Raw genomic sequence first — 16,760 nt, forward strand, 5'->3', positions numbered from 1 at the left:
AACAGTGGCAGGTGGTTTTCACTGCAATTAAGTGTGAGGTCATCCATTTTGGAGCAGAAAAGGATAGATGAGCATTATTTAAATTGTGAAAAACTAGGAATAGAGATCCAAAGAGTTACAGGGGTCACTGTAAATAGATCACTAAAATTTATTAGGTACAAAAAAAATCAAGAATGCTAGTGGAATGTTATCCTTTATAACTAATACTAGAACACTAATAGGGAGGAGGTTTTGCAACAATTATACAAAGCTCTGATTAAAGCACACCTTGAGTACTATGCATTGTTCTGGGCACCAGATCTTAGAAAAGATACGTTGCCTTGGAAGGAGGGCAGTGCAAATTCACCCAAATGTTTTTAGGGCTCCAGAGTCGAATTGCTACTCTGCTCCTAGCTTCCTACTTGGAAATCCAGCCGATCCTTCCAACTCAGGCCAGGTGAGAACTGTGTAGGGCAGCGCACCCTGAGGCCTTCAATTGCAGGCTGCTAAATTGGAGGTAATGAAGCCACATCCCTTTTTTACGGCACAGCTGCTGTAACATAGGTGGGTTTAAAGGCACAGCCACTTTCAGAAGCCATGGAGAAGTTAGGTTTGTAAGGTAAATGGGTAAGGTAAATGGATTAGGGGAGAGGGGTGTCGGTCAGGGTGGATGCGGTCGGCTGGTCGGTGCATGAGAGTGGTCGGTTGGTTGGGAGAAGGTTGGTTGGGAGTGGGGGGGCACAGTTGGTCGGAGAGAAGGGTTGGTCGAAGGCATCGTTGGTCAGTGGGGTGTTGGGGGTCATGTGGTGAGTGGGGGAGGTCAGTCATGCGGAGTCAGTTGTGGGGTGGGTCGATCAGTTGGTGGGATCAAGTGGTCAGTACAAGATTGAGGATCAGATGGTCAATGGGGGGATCGGTCGTGGGGAGGGTTTGGTCAGGGGGTTCATGTGGGGTGCAGTCATTTGTGGGGAGTTGGTTGGTCATTGGGGTGTCTGGATGGTCTTGGGGGTTGGGGGGCTGGTCAGTGGGGGTGGGTCAGTTGATGAGTAGGTGGTTTGTTGTTTGGGGAGTTGGGTGGTCAGTGGGGGGGTGGTCAGTTGGTCTGTGGGGGGGTTTCAGGCGGTCATGGGCGTGTGCTGGTTGGGTGGTCAGTTGTGGGGTCAGTCGAAGGGGATTGATCATGTGAGGTTGGTGTGGGGGTTTGGGTGGTTGGGAGGTGGTCAGTGGGGGGGTTTCAGTTGGTGAGTGGGGCAGATGGTTGTTTAAGGGGTGATCGGTGGGTGAGTGGGTGGTTGGTTGTTCAGAGGTTGGGTGGTCAGTGGGGCAGTCGGTCGGGGGAATGGGTTGATCGGGCTTGTTTTGAGTGGTCAGGGAGATTGTGTGGTCACGGGGTGGAGGGGGTCGGGTGGGCGGGGTGGGTTGGTTAGGGTGTTGTGGGGTCACTGAAGGGGTGATTGGGTGGTTAGTGGGGGTCCCGTGGGGGCATTGGGAGGAGGTTCGTGGGGTTTCGGGATGATGGGGGGTGGTGGCTGGGGGCTGCCAGTATTACAGTTACCCAGGCGTTAGAAGTGGTTTAATTCTAACTTTTTCTGGGTAACTATTACACAGTTGGACTTGACATTTGTGATAGAAATTGTTCTTTCGAATGGTTCCTAGCGTAGGGCAATTGCCCATCAGAAGTTTGAGCTTCCCGGGCATTTGCCGGGCAATCCTTCTCTGGGAACTTCAGGGGGCAGGGGCTTCCGCAACGCACCTTTGGCGTACCCTGCTTTACAAAACTCCGGAGCCTGGAATTTATATGCCAATACATAATGTTTGCATCCCCTGGAATTAGAAAGTTAGGAGGTGATTTGATTGAGGATTCCAGGGTTTTCAAAGGAATCAACAGTGGGTGCGCCAAATGGTTTTCTTCAGTGCTGTTTGTACAACAAAAACGATCAATTAAATAATAATTGGGACGATTTCCTCCCATTTTGACCTAGGAATGTTATAAACAATATTTGTGTCCTAGTGCTGCCTCAGCTAAAATCAACTAACACACAGACCAGAGATCAAGCTGAATATTAAAAAGAGCTTTACATAAAATCCACAGCACAAGAAACAGGCCATTTGGCCCAATCAGTTTATGCCAGTGTCTATACTACACATAAGCTTCCTCCATCTCTAATTGCCTCTTCCAAACTTGCCCCCATATCTTGTTCATGTTCATTTCTCCCTCATGCAAAGGATCCACTGCTTCTTCATGGGCCAACCTGCAAAAACATAAAGAAGTATCAGTTAAGAGAGAGAATTCTTCTGGACTAGAAGGATAGCAGACTGCTGATATGCTGCAGCCAAAGGTTCTCAGCTTGTGTCACACCGCCACTTGTCCCAACAACAAGCTGTCTGTTTCATACCAGAGTAATATGCTCCAATCTGTTGAAGGACAAGTTACCCCGAACCTCTCTCTTTAAATGAGGTGAGATTACATATTCCTGCCAGACTCCCTCCAATTGCATTTCTCTGCCTCAAATTGTCTACTGCCTTTTCCTATGGTCACATTACAGTATGCACAATGAATGCAGCTACCTAGTGTGTGATGCAAAAGACTGGCAGGGTTGCAATGCCTGGCATTTGGAACATGAGGGAGGTCTGACAGGAAGAATGTAAGCACAGTACCAGTAATCCATATGCGATGAAGGGACGGAAGTGTGCTGACGGACATGATGGATTCTGCACACATTCGATGAGATTTTATAATGGTACTGTAAAGAATGTCACAAGACAATGATGGTAACAAAGTGTCACAAAATGTTTTTGTTAATAGATGCAGATCATAAATAAAAACCTTACATCTGCCTACCCTGCCACACACTCTCTCCTCACCACCCCACTAACCCACACCCCGGCTTCTTTTGAAACTTCGGACAAATATAATGCATTATGGTTCTCACTTTACTGCCATGCCCTTCAAACTGTTGCCTTGGGCTCCTTTTCAGTGCACCAAGAGAAAAGGAATTCCCTCAAGAATCAAACTGGAACTGAACTATTCCAGATCCAAAAAGGCAATGTATTACTTTCCATTCACATAATTGAATGTAGGCCTGAAGCAGATAGTGAAAACAACACTATCCCTTTTAGGTGAAATAAGTCCTGATAACTTACATTACAAAGTGCCAATTCCTGTACCCAATAGCTAACTGCAAAATGCACATGCCAAACTGTCAGTTCATGTAAATTATGGGGAGGTCAGTAAATTACTGCACTCCTGCAGAACTTCCCACAAACATACTTCTGGTGCACAACATGACATGTGAGCTCATTGTGGCCTTCCCCGGCTATATAGTTATAATTAAGAGAATAAGGATATGGGTGGAAATGTAAAAGATGTTTATCACTAAACTCAGTGACGGATGGATGATGCTTCATCTCAATGAAATGTTTATTTCCCATCCTTCAGGAAGATTAAAATCATCAATTATCTGATAATCTTCTTTGAACTGGAGCTCATTAGCATGGGTTCACCTTCACTGGAATTTCCTGTTGTGTAAATAAAGACATTTTTAGATCCATTATCAGTAATGCTGTGTATTAACCTTTCAAAGGCTGCAGATGACTTGTTCTTTGAAAAAGTATTAAACACAGGTTCTACCTCCCTGTCCAAGTTAATATTAAAGACCACAAAGCAGTGTCAAAGGAACTGGGGGCAGAATTTTTCATTTATCGAGCGAGCGCTCGCCCAGCCCGAGCGGGAGAGAAATAATGCGCGATAACATTGGGCGAGCGTCCCAACATCATTGCGCACTCGCACGGTATTTCGCTGGGCAGGCACGTAACAGGCGGCAGCATGCCAATCGACAATTAAAAGGCCTATTAAGGCCCTTAATAATTTAATTAAATTGAATTTTTCACTGCCTGTTCAACTTTATGGTTGGCGGGCGAGCGAAAAGGCCAAGCGGCCTTTGCATTTTTTGCGAAACCGCATCCACAGGTGGGGTGAGGTTTCGACCACGGATTAAAAAATGATAAAAACTTTTAAAACTCATTTTTAACATGTCCCTGCTCACGTAAAGTTAAAAATCTTCAGTTCCCTGAGGCAGCTCTGTGCCTTCAGGGAGCTTTCACTCAGCGTCCCCGTGCACATGCTCCGACTTCCGTGCTCGACCCCCTCCCCCCACCCAGGCAGTGCTGAGCGTTTCAGTGTGCAGAGCACGCTGGCGGGCTATTTATTGGCCAGGCAGCGTGAAACCACATTCGGGGCTCGATTGCGGGCGTGGTCGGTTTTGTGGCTGCTCCCAGGCCCGCCTGCTGCACCCGCCTGACAAGGGGAAAATCCTCCCCTGGGAGTTCTTCCAGAGTCCTGCACAAAATTCTTCCCTCAACTTCCAAACTCAAATTAACTGGTCATTTATCTCACAAAACCAATTGCAATGTTTACCTATTCAACTGTTCTTGATATTCTAAGTAGTTCCCCTTTCCTTTGGTACCCATCTCTCACATCATAAGACCCTCGATACCTCGCTTTGTGCAAACTACCGCACCATTTCCAACTTCCCTTTCCTCGGCAAAGTTCTAAAACATATTGTCACCTCCTAAATCTTTCCTGTAATCTCATCTTTGTACCTCTTTGAAAAAGCTTGAATAAAAGTCACAGATGATATGGTCTATGGCCCAATGGGCTCCCACACCTTTACTTTAAATATGTATGATTATCCTCCTTCCTCTAGGGTTTCTTGTGAGCATAAAATAACTTCTGGAACTGTCGCTGAGTCCCAATAGTTAATAAGGTTTTCCCTTGGATATTTGTGCTGGGTGCCTATGGAGGAAAGCTTAGAAAAAGCTTGTGTGTGCCAAATGGAACAACATGACAGTGGCCATTTCTCTCACTCACAGACTGCAGACCAATGCAGGAAAAAAAATCAATATTCAAGGTAGGTAAGATAACATACCGGTTACTCTCATTCACTGAAAAGGCCATCTCTCACCATTCCTTCCTATTTCGCATTGCCCACGACGTTATCCCATTAAAATCCTGCATCTGCATCTGTCCCTGGAAAAATCTTCCTGCAGGTTGTTTTAAATTGCACTTCAAACCCACAACCGCCTAAACTGAAGGGGGCAATATCATGATTTCATAGCATCTATAACCATCACTTTTTTTTTCTTTTATGGATTCGGTGGAGGTGGCATTGGATTGGAAAATAGCAAATGCATCAGCTTTATTCAAAAAGGGAGGGAGACAGAAATTGGGAAACTACGGGCCAGTTAGCTTAATGCCTGTCATAGGAAAAATATTAGAAGCTATTATTAAAGATGTTATAGCCGGACACTTAGAAGAATTCAAGGCAATCAGGCAGAGTCAACATGTTTTTGTAAAAGGGAAATCATGTTTAACCAATTTATTGGAGTTCTTTGAAGGAGTCACAGGTGCTGGAGCTAAAGGTGAACCAGTGGATGTGCTGTACTTAGATTTCTAGAAGGCATTTGGTAAAGTGCCACATCAAAGGTTATTGTGGAAAATAAAAGCTCATGGTGTAGGGGGTGTCATATTGTTATGGATAGAAGATTGGCTAGCTAACAGGAAGCAGAGAGTAGGCATAAATGCATCTTTTTCTGGTTGGCGGCATGTAATGAGTGGTCTGTTACAGGGATTGGCTAGCTAACAGGAAGCAGAGAGTAGGCATAAATGCATCTTTTTCTGGTTGGCGGGATGTAATGACTGGTGTGTTACAGGGATCGGTGCTGGGCCCCCAACCTTTAACAATTTATATAAATGAATTGGCTGAGAGGATCAAAGGTATGATTGCTAAATTTGCTGATGATACAAATACAATATAAGTAATATAAGTAGGAAAGTAAGTTGTGAAGAGGATATAAGGAAGCTACAAAAGGGACATAGATAAGTTGTGGGCAAAGATCTGGCAAATGGAGTATAATGTGAGCAAATGTGAAATTGTCCCATTTTGGCAAGAGGAAAAAAAAGAATATATTATATAAATGGTGAGAATTTGCAGAACTCTGAGGTTAAGAGGGATCTGGGTTTCCTGGTGCATGAATCACAAAAGGCTAGTATGCAGGTACAGCAAGTAATTAGGAAAGCTAATAGACTGTTATCATTTTTTGCAAGTGGAATTGAAGATAAAAGTTGGGAGGTTATACTTCAGTTGTACAGGGCATTGGTGAGACCACATCTGGAGTGCAGTGTACAGTATTGGTCTCCTTATTTAAGGGAGACTGTAAATACATTAGAAGCAGTTCAGAGAAGGCTTAATAAACTAATATGGGCAGGTGAGGAAAGATTGGGCAGGCTGGGCTTATATAGAGTTTAGAAGAATAAGAGGTGACTTGATTGCAATGTATAAGATCCTGAGGGGTCTTGACAGGTTGGATGTGGAGAGGATGTTTCCTCTTGTGGGACAATCTAGAATTAGGGGTCACTGTTTAAAAATAAGAGGTCACCCATTTAAGATAGAGATGAGAAGAATTTTTTCTCTCAGAGGTTAGTGAGCCTTTGGAACTGTCTTCCTCAAAAGGCAGTGGAAGAAGAGTGTTTGAATGTTTTCAAGGCAGAGGTAGATAAGGTTCTTGATAAACAAGGGGGTAAAAGGTTATTGGGGGCAGGGGGAGGTTACAGTCAGATCAGCCATGATCATATTGAATGGTGGAGTAGCCTCGAAGTGCCGAGTGGCCTCTACCTGCTCCTAGTGCATATATTTGTATGGATGTGGGCATCACTGGCAAGGTCAGCATTTGTTGCCCATTCCTGACTGCATTGTGAGTAGTTAAGAGTCAACCAGATTGCTGCGTGTTTGGAGCCACATGTAAGCTAGATCATGTATGGGCAGCAGATTGCCGTCCTTAAAGAACATCAATGAACCAGATGGGTTTTTCAACAACCGATGATAGTTTCATGGTCACCATTACTGAGACTAGCTTAAATTCCAGATCTTTTTATTTGATTTAATTGAGTTTCTTTTATTAATTGAATTTAAATTCCACTAGTTGTGCATTAACCTGGGCCTCTGGATTACTAGCCCAGTGATGTTACCACTATGCCGCTATCTAACAGCAATCGTTTGCATGTACAACATTAAAATATTTTCCTCTACTGTAAATCTTACTCCAGCTGACATATAGCACCTGGCAGTGCCAATTCAGTTGTTTGCCCATCCCTAATTCACTCAATCTCATTTCGAGGCAAACTAGCTTATTTTGATACCAACGATGTTCAGGGCATAGCATGCTACAAGTATGCAGGCACACAAACTGGAAGCTATTGCAGGAACTCTCCTTACCTGACAAGGCATTGAAATGTTCTTTTAGGACTCCAGTAGTCTTCTTGATAACCACTGTAACAGAGGCACGTATCTCTACTCTGGAGCTCTTTTGCTACTGGTCAGGCCACAGCTACTGGCCATTATCCATAGGAATACAGGGTAAGTCTTTTCATCCTTTAAATAAAGGATTTAAACCATAAAGGATTAATCATAGGAGTTATGGCACAGCAGGTGGTAACTGCCAAGCTATTCAGGGAAGCAGTGGTATAGTGGTGTTATCACTGGACTTATATTCCAGGCACCTGGCATAGCAATCTGGGTTCAAATCCCACCACAGCTAGTTGGTTAAATATGAGTTCAATAAAAATCAGGAATTAAAGGTTGAATGATGACTGTGAAATCATTGCTGATTGTTGTAAAAACACCCATCTAGTTCACTAATGTCCTTTAGGGGAGGAAATCTGCCATCCTTACCTGGCCTACAAATGACTTCAGACCCACAACAATGTGGTGGACTCTTAAAAATGGCCCCTGAGGGCAGTTAGGAATGGGTATTAAATGCTGGCCTAGCCAGTGATGCCCACATCCCATGAACAAGGGACAAGCCCAGATATTTTTGTGGAAATCAACATCAGCTGAATGTGTCAACCAGTGTGCACTGGGGTTTTACTCATTGGCTGGAGATTGTTTTTTATTCATTCATGGGATATGGCTGTCACTGGTAAAATCTGAATTAGTTGTTCATCCCTTAGTGGTAAACCAATTTCTTGAATTTCTTGACAACTGAGAGGTTTACTAGGCCATTTCAGAAGGCAGTTATGAGCCAATGACATTGCTGTAGGTCAGGAGTCACATATAGGTCAGAAATCACATATGGGTCAGGAGTCACATTTAGGTCAGACCAGTTAACAATGACAAGTTTTCCACTTGCTGCTATATGCTTTTAAGTGACATCAGCATGACAGCACTAGAAGGGAAGTGTGTCATGTGATCCAGTCTTAGTTTCACTTTTGCCTTGAGCAGAGAATACATACACAGCTCTAACGTCTCCAAGCTACACAACCATGTAACCATCTCATGTGCCTAGCCTCAATAAATGAAACTACAACATGTTTACCCAATCCCTTATACCAGCAATTAGGTATTAATAACACAGCACCACTAACATGACTTTATTCCCTGAAAAGGCCAGTAAAGGTTAAATTTTGCAGGATGAATACATCGTGACAACTTCCAGCATATCTTGCATTCACATGTAGAATCCTTTGCAAGTTGCCACATACTATCCGTACATGCAGAGAATGGAGGCTCTAACAGTGTGAACAGTTCTGCTACTGAAAGATTGGATAAGTGGACAGGTGAGCATATTTACAAAAGCATAATAACCAGTTCATATGTCAATGGCTTGGGATTGCATTGTTACATCCACTAGGTGGTGCTATCATATAGATAGATATTGGGCAGCATGTAAGGGATATGGGTTCTGGTTATGGGAGTGACCAATGTCACTGAACTGAAAAGGTTTCCACGCAAGTCTGAATTTGGAACAACTAGTAATTGGAAATTTTGTTAAGTAACATTGACTGATTGATTTTACTTTGAAATTTGTAAAATTCACTCTTTAAATAAAGGATTAAAACCATAAAGGGTTAATCAGAGACAAGCCCAAATATTTTTTTGCAGAAGTCAACATCAGCTGAATGTGTCAACCAGTGTGCACTGGGATTTTATTCATTGGCTGGAGATTTTTTTAATTCATTCTTGGGGTATAGCTGTCACTGGTAAAACCTGAATTAATTGCTCATCCCTTAGTGGTGAACCAATTTCTTGACAACTGAGAGGTTTGCTAGGCCATTTCAGAGGGCAGTTATGAGCCAATGACATCTCTGTGGGTCAGGAGTCACATATGTGTCAGGAGTCACATTTAGGTCAGACCAGTTAACAAGTTAACAATGACAAATTTCCTTCCTAAAAGACATTAATGAATGTGGGGGGTGGTGCGGGGTGGTGTTGGTGGGGTTGGAGCTGGAGGTGGAGCTGATGGTGTTTGTTTGGTGGGGGGGGGGGGGAGTTGGTTAGCTCATTTGGCTAGATGGCTAGCATGTTGTTCAGAATAATGCCAGCAGCACAGGTTCAATTCCTGTTCTGGCTGCAGTAGGCTTGGGACCTGCCCCCAAGCCCTGCTCCAGAGATTGGAAAGCAATGGCAAACCACCACCAACAAAAGCTGCCAAGGAAACAGCTCAGGATGAAGCATCTGTAGACAATGAGCCAAGTGCCTGCCTTTGAGAAGAGCACACATGAATGAATCAATAATCTCTCCATTGAGGAATATATTCCTGACAGTATTCTAAAACATCCTTTCAAATATAAATAACAATGTGAGAATATGATGTAGTGGAATGATAATGGAAACATGGCTTAAAACGGTGAGGGCTGGGTGCTTAATATTCATGGGTAGGAATTTCTGAAATTTGTTCAGGAGAACTTCCTTGATTAGTTAGTGTGTTCTCAGTCAAACAAGAAGGGAGGCATTTCTGAATTTGGTGCTGAGAAATAAGGTGGACCAAGTGTTAGTGGGGGAACATTTGAGTAAGAGACATCATCATAACAAAAGGTTTAGATTAGTAATGGAGAACAATCTAATTGGTAATGGATCAATCTAATATAGAACTTCTAAATTGGAAGAGGGCTAATTTCAATGCAATGAGAAGGGGTTTAGCCAAGGTAAAATGGGATCAGAGACGGACAGAAAAAACTGTGACAGAACAATGGGTGATATTTAAGGAAGAGATGCTTCAGGTACAGGCTAGGTATATTCCAACAAGGACAACAGGTAAAGCAGCCAAAAAAAGGCTCCTTGAATGATGAGGAAGTTGGATGATATGATGAGAGGAAAAAGAGAGTGTAAATTGCATGTCAGTTGAGTTCTTCAAGTGAGAACCAGGTAAAATGCAATAGATTGAGAGAAGAGGTGAAGAGTAAAATAAGACTGGCAAAGGGAGAGTATGAGAATAGAATGGCAGTCAACATACAAGGAAACCCAAAAATCTTCTACCAGCATGTCATTGGTAAGCAAGTAGTAAGAGGTAGAGTGGGTCCTATTAGGGACAAGCAGGATGATTATATGCTTAGGAGGTACAGGCCAAGCCTAGAATACTTAATGAGTTCTTTATATTGGTATTTACCAAGAAAGAGGAATGTGACAAAATATTGGTGGAAACAGAGATAGTGGAGGCTATAGATAGTGTGAAAATTGAAAGGAGCAAGGTTTTTTTATATTCTTTCATGGGATGTGGGCATCGCTGGCTAGGCCAGCTTTTATTGCCTGTCCCTATCTGCCCTTGAGAAGGTAATGGTGAGCTGTAATGCCATTGAATGTCAAGGGGGGATGGTTGGATTCTCTCTTGTTGGAGATGGTAATTGCCTGACACTTGTGTGGTGCGAATGTTACTTGCCACTTGTCAGCTCAATCCTGGGTATTGTTCAGGTCTCGTTGCATTTGTACATGGACTGCTTCAGTACCTGAGGATCCCCACTTCTGACCTTGTGATGGAGGGAACGTTATTGATGGTGCAGCTGAAGATGGTTGAACCCAGGACACTACCCTAAGGAATTCCTGCAGTGATGTCTTGGAACTAAGATGATTGACCTCCATCAACCACAACCATCTTCCTCTGGGCTGGGTATGACTCCAACCAGTGGAGAGATTTCCTCTTGATTTCTACCGACGGGCTCCTTGGTGCTACATTCATTCAAATGATGCCTGTCAAAGGCAGTCACTCTTGCCTCACCAGGTAGTGGATAGGCTGGATATGCTTAGGGTAAATAAGCAATGGGGAGCTTGGTCCGGAAAGCTTGCATCCCTGGTTGCTAAAGGAAGTGGAGGTGGAGATAGTGGAAGGGCTTGCCTTAATCTATTAAATTTCTCTAGATCTGAGGGATCAACCATAGAATTGGAGAGTGGCAAATGTGGTACCCTTATTCAAGAAAAGCTAGGTCAGTCCTAGCAACTGTTTCTTAAGATCAGTAGTTGGGAAAGTTTTGGAATCCATAATCGGGGGAAAAAAATCAGTAGACACTTGGAGAGGTCTGAGTTAAAGAAACCAGCGTAGATTTGTAAAAGACAGATTGTGCTTGATTAATTTAATTTAATTTTTCAAAGAAGTAACAGAGAAGGTTGATGAAGGGAATGCAGTGGACTTTGTCTGTATGGATTTTAAGAAAGTATTTGACAAGATACTGCATACAAGGCTGATTAACAAAATTGAGGCTGATGGAATAGGAGTGTCAGTGTCCCATTGGATAAAATATTGGCTTAAGGACAGAAAGCAGAGAGATGGTTGTTTTTCGGAAGAGAGGGCAATAGGCCGAGGTCTTCTGCAAGGGTCAGTGCTAGGACCACTGTTTTTCTTGTAATATATAATTATCTTGGATCTTAGAATATGGAGTAAAATTTCAAAATTTGCCAATGATACCAAACTTGGAGGAGTGGCAAGCAGTGAGGATAATACGAATTGCTGAAACAGGCCATCGATATGCTTGCTAAATGGATAGACAAGTTGCAGATGGAATTTAACACAGAGAAGTGTATGATGCATTTTAGCAGAAGGGATAAGGAGGGGCAATAGACTTAATGACACAATTCTAAAGAGTGTACAGGAACAGAGTGACCTGAGGATGCACGTACATTGATCTTTGAAGATGGCTAGATATAAGAGTGGTCAGCAAAGCATATGGGATCTTGAGCTTTATAAATAGAGGCACTGAGCACAAAAGCAGGGGAGTTATGCTACACCTTTATAAATTTCTGTTTAGGCCGCAACTGGGATGTAGCGTCCAATTCCGGTCACCACACTTTAGGAAAGATAAGGCCCATGAGCAGGGATTTACCAGAATGGTTCCAGCAATGGGGTGGGTTTTAGTTACAAGGGCCAGAATTTTCCAGCTGCTCCTCACTGCAGGTTCCCCCCTGGTGGGCCGGCAAGCCATTGAAATCTCCATTCATATCGGTAGGAGTGGAAGATCCCGCCAGTGTGAGGAGCTGGAAAATTCCAAGGTTAGGTTAGGTTGGAAAGGTTGGGGATGTTATCTTTGGAACAAAGGAGATTGAGTGGTGATTTGATAGATGGTACGCCACTACGATAGGCATAGATCAGTTTGACAAGCTAAAACTTCCCATTGGTTGATGGGCCAACGACTAAGGGGGCACAGATTTAAGCCCTTGGGCAAGAGATGCAGAGGGAATGTAAGGAAAAACTCTTTCACTCGGCAAGTGGTCATGACCTGGAACTCTAAGATAAGAGCAAAAAACTGCTGGAAATCCAAAACAAAAACAAAAATACCTGGAAAAGCTCAGCAGGTCTGACAGCATCAGCGGAGAGGAATACAGTTGACCTGGAACTCGATGTCCACGAGGATGGTGAAAGCAGAGGCAATCAATGATTTCAAGAGAAAATTGGATGGGCACTTGAAGGAAACAAACTTGCAGGGCTATGGGGATCAAGCATGACTAGACTGCTCCGCAGGGGCAAATGGCCTCCTTCTGTGCTGTAAATGACTTGAGACTCTCTAACTACATGGGTTTTAATGACAATCTAGTAGCTTTACAGTCACCACTGCTGATACTAACTTTTTAATTCCAGATTTATTTAATCAATTGAATTCAAATTTCCCGAGCTGATATGGTGGGGTTTCAACTCCTATCTCTAGATCACTAGGCCAGGCCTGGCAAGATCACTATCCCATAATATAATGTGGTGATGTTTAGCTATTTTCTTCTAGATTTTGAACCTTTTATGGAAATCTGAAGAGTAAAGCTCCAGACTAAGAGCCCGCCAGCCAGGCCTCAGACACTTGGGTGACTCGGGACCCCAAAGTCATGATAGAAAGTGGGCCCTGGGCCCGTACTTGCTGGCAGTGGGACCCTCTTAATTGGCTGCCTGTGGGACCACCATCCAGTTAAGGATGGTAGGTGGGTGGTTCGATGGGCCAACAGCTCTGAAAAATCAGCATTGCCACTGGGAGAGGTGGTTGCTGCTAAGGAATGCAGGAATGCTTGGGCCTCCAGCAGGTAAGGAAAAAATATATAAGATTTCACGAGGCTGAGCTTCAGAGGCGAAACCTACCTGAGGTGGTTGGTAAGTCCACGGGTGCTGCCTTCCCTGCCTGCCAGCCCATCTTTGTTCCATCAGCTCCTCCCCCAGTGAGCTGTCACTGGGAAGTCGATCCATTTAGCTGGCAGGCTCCCCATGTGATGGGGAGTCACCCTGACGTTGACAAAATGCTGACAGCAATGTAAAATGGCTCCTAATTGGGCATTTGTGTACATCAGTTGCCCACCTTCTCGGAGCAGTCAGCCTCTCTGCATCTGGACCTGCCATTAGTAAAATGCCCCATCTTGTCGGCGGTATACAGTGTTGCCAATGTGCACCGGCGGCGGAGGGCATAAATACTTAGGGCGAAATTTTCTGAGCCCACCTGTGGCTGGCATGATAGGTGGTGTGTGCGGAAAATATGACGGGACCCATTTCACGACGGCATCAAGGTAGGTCGCGATCTTCTGCTTAGCCCACCGATCATGGGCAGCATTTCCCACCATCGGTTGGCAGGGAGCTAATTGTAATACATTAGCATATAATTAAAAGGCCGCCGCCAGGCTCTTGGAAACCTGAGTATCATCCGTCCACGTCAGCAGGAAAGCACGCTGACGTGTTTCACAACAGCACACAGGCAACGTGCACTTTGCAGCCTTCACTTTCAGGGAACTGAGGTGAGTGAGCAGCAGCTTCTCCACACTTGCCCATTGTTTACAGGCCTCAGGGGCACCGGGGAGGGCAGAGGAAACTGATGCCCAGCCCCGCAGGCGACTGCTGAGAGGTGGAGGGTGTCTGGGGACAAGTGCTGGCCAGCCTCGGAGGGATCTGCTGAGGGGGGGGTGGTGGGGTGGGGGTGGGGGTTGGGGGGGGGGGGGGGGGGGGGGGGGGGGTGGGGGGGGGGTTGGGGGGGGTCAAGTGATGCCCTAATGCTGCAACCTGTGCACAGGCAATTGAGGTGGGGGGGCAGGGTAAGCGAGGGAAGTGGCTGTGTATTAGGGATACCTGTATAAACTGACCATGCCTCTGCAAGTAAGGCAGATCAGGTGCAGCCACAGTGAAATGATTGGGGTCAGGCTCCTAGCCTGCTCACCCATGCAAGCATCGCAGAGGCATCAAAGGGCCACCAAGCGCTCCATACCCTAACCACACCTCGCACCCTCCCCACTCCCCCAGCACAGACTTCGAGTCCACTTTATTGGACTGTGGAGCAATTGGCCTGCATACATTGTACAATCTTCTCACCAACATTGGCCATGTAGCTGTCACTGCTGGAGGTGCTCACAGCCTCTTGCAATCTCAGCATCCTGGTTTGGACCAGTGTCCCCCATGTCGCAGGTAAAATTTGTAGCTCGGTGGGCAGGCCTGCGCCCGACCTGACCAAGTGTAAAGTGACGAGCGGGCGAGCATCTTAATGTCATTGCTCACTCGGGCGATATTTCGGTTGGCAGGCACGTGTCTACCCACCAAGCTAAAACTTTTACCCCAGATTTTTATTGAATTCAAATTTCACCATCTGCTTTCATGGGATTTGACAGAGTCACATGAGAGGACATGTTTTATTACATTTTATTTTCTTTATGTTCTTTTTTTAACAACACTTCACCTCCCTGAGGCAGCTCACTGGCACGCATGCGAGAAGTTCACACTCAGCCCACTTGCCCTCCTCCCCTCCACCTTCCTCCACCCCACTCCACAGGCTGCGCTCAGCACTGCCACTAACGTTTCACGCTGGGCGGGCCTTAATTGGCCCACAAGTGTGAAATGGCGGTCCGGTCCTGATCGCGGGTGGTGGTCGGCTTCCCAACAGCCCCTGCCTGCCCCCGCAGAGCCCAGCCTCCACCAGCAAAATTCTGCCTGGAATTAAAAGTCTGATGATGACCATGGGCAGACTCGAGGGGCCGAATGGCCTAATTTCTGCTCCTATGTCTTATGTCTTATGTCTAGGTGGTCTATTAAGGTAGAAGATTAATCCCTGAACAACTCAGATATAGATAAATGGTAGTAAGAAAAGGTGTTAGTGAAATTGTTCATTTCCTTATCTATTTAAACTGCCTATCACAATTTTCCCTCATCTTCTGTTGAGCACTGCTTACAATCTTCTACTAATCACAAACAATCCTTTCCCACGGCCACTTCCCAAAACTGTCTGCCAAACTCTTCACTTCTGCAAAGAGCTGATTGCCTCAATCCTCCCCTCTTGTCAATACTGCCCTGACCTCTACCTCACGGAGGCTGAGCGTCAACTCGCAGACACTTCCTCCTATCTCTCCTTGGACCATGACCCCACCACTGAACATCAAGCCATTGCTTCCAGGACTGTCACTGACCTCATCTCCTCTGGGGATCTCCCTCCCACAGCTTCCAACCTGATAGTCGCCCAACCTCGGACGGCCCGCTTCTATCTCCTACCCAAAATCCACAAACAGAACTGCCCCGGTAGACCGATCGTCTCAGCTTGCTCCTGCCCCACAGAACTCATTTCTCGTTATCTTGACTCCCTTCTCTCTCCCCTTGTCCAGTCCCTTCCCACCTACATCCGTGATTCCTCTGACACCTTACGTCACATCAACAATTTCCAGTTCCCTGGCCCCAACCGCTTCCTCTTCACCATGGACATCCAATCCCTCTACACCTCCATCCCCCACCAGGATGGTCTGAGGGCCCTTAGCTTCTTCCTCGAACAGAGGCCCGAACTATCCGCATCCACCACTACTCTCCTCCGTCTGGCTGAACTTGTTCTCACGCTGAACAATTTCTCCTTCAACTCATCTCACTTCCTCCAAATAAAAGTTGTGTCTATGGGTACCCGCATGGGCCCCAGCTATGCCTGTCTCTTTATGGGGTATGTGGAACATTCCTTGTTCCAGTCCTACTCCGGCCCCCTTCCACAAGTCTTTCTCCGGTACATCGATGATTACTTCGGTGCCGCTTCATGCTCTCATCGGGACTTGAAAAAATTTATTAATTTTGCTTCCAATCTCCAACCCTCCATCATTTTCACGTGGTCCATCTCTGACACTTCCCTTCCCTTCCTTGACCTCTCTGTCTCAATCTCTGGTGATAGACTGTCTACCAATATCCATTACAAACCCACCGACTCCCACAGCTACCTCGACTACAGCTCCTCACACCCCGCTTCCTGTAAGGACTCCATCCCATCCTCTCAGGTCCTTTGCCTCCGTCACATCTGTTCCAATGATGCTACCTTCAAAAACAGTTCCTCTGACATGTCGTCCTTCTTCCGTAACCGAGGTTTTCCACCCACAGTGGTCGTTGACAGGGCCCTCAACCGTGTCCGGCCCATCTCCCGCGCATCCGCCCTCACGCCTTCTCCTCCCTCCCAGAAACATGATAGGGTCCCCCTTGTCCTCACTTATCACCCCACCAGCCTCCGCATTCAAAGGATCATCCTCCGCCATTTCTGCCAA

The sequence above is a fragment of the Carcharodon carcharias genome, chromosome 18, assembly GCF_017639515.1.
Source record: "Carcharodon carcharias isolate sCarCar2 chromosome 18, sCarCar2.pri, whole genome shotgun sequence".
In the NCBI taxonomy this organism is placed as follows: Eukaryota; Metazoa; Chordata; class Chondrichthyes; order Lamniformes; family Lamnidae; genus Carcharodon; species Carcharodon carcharias.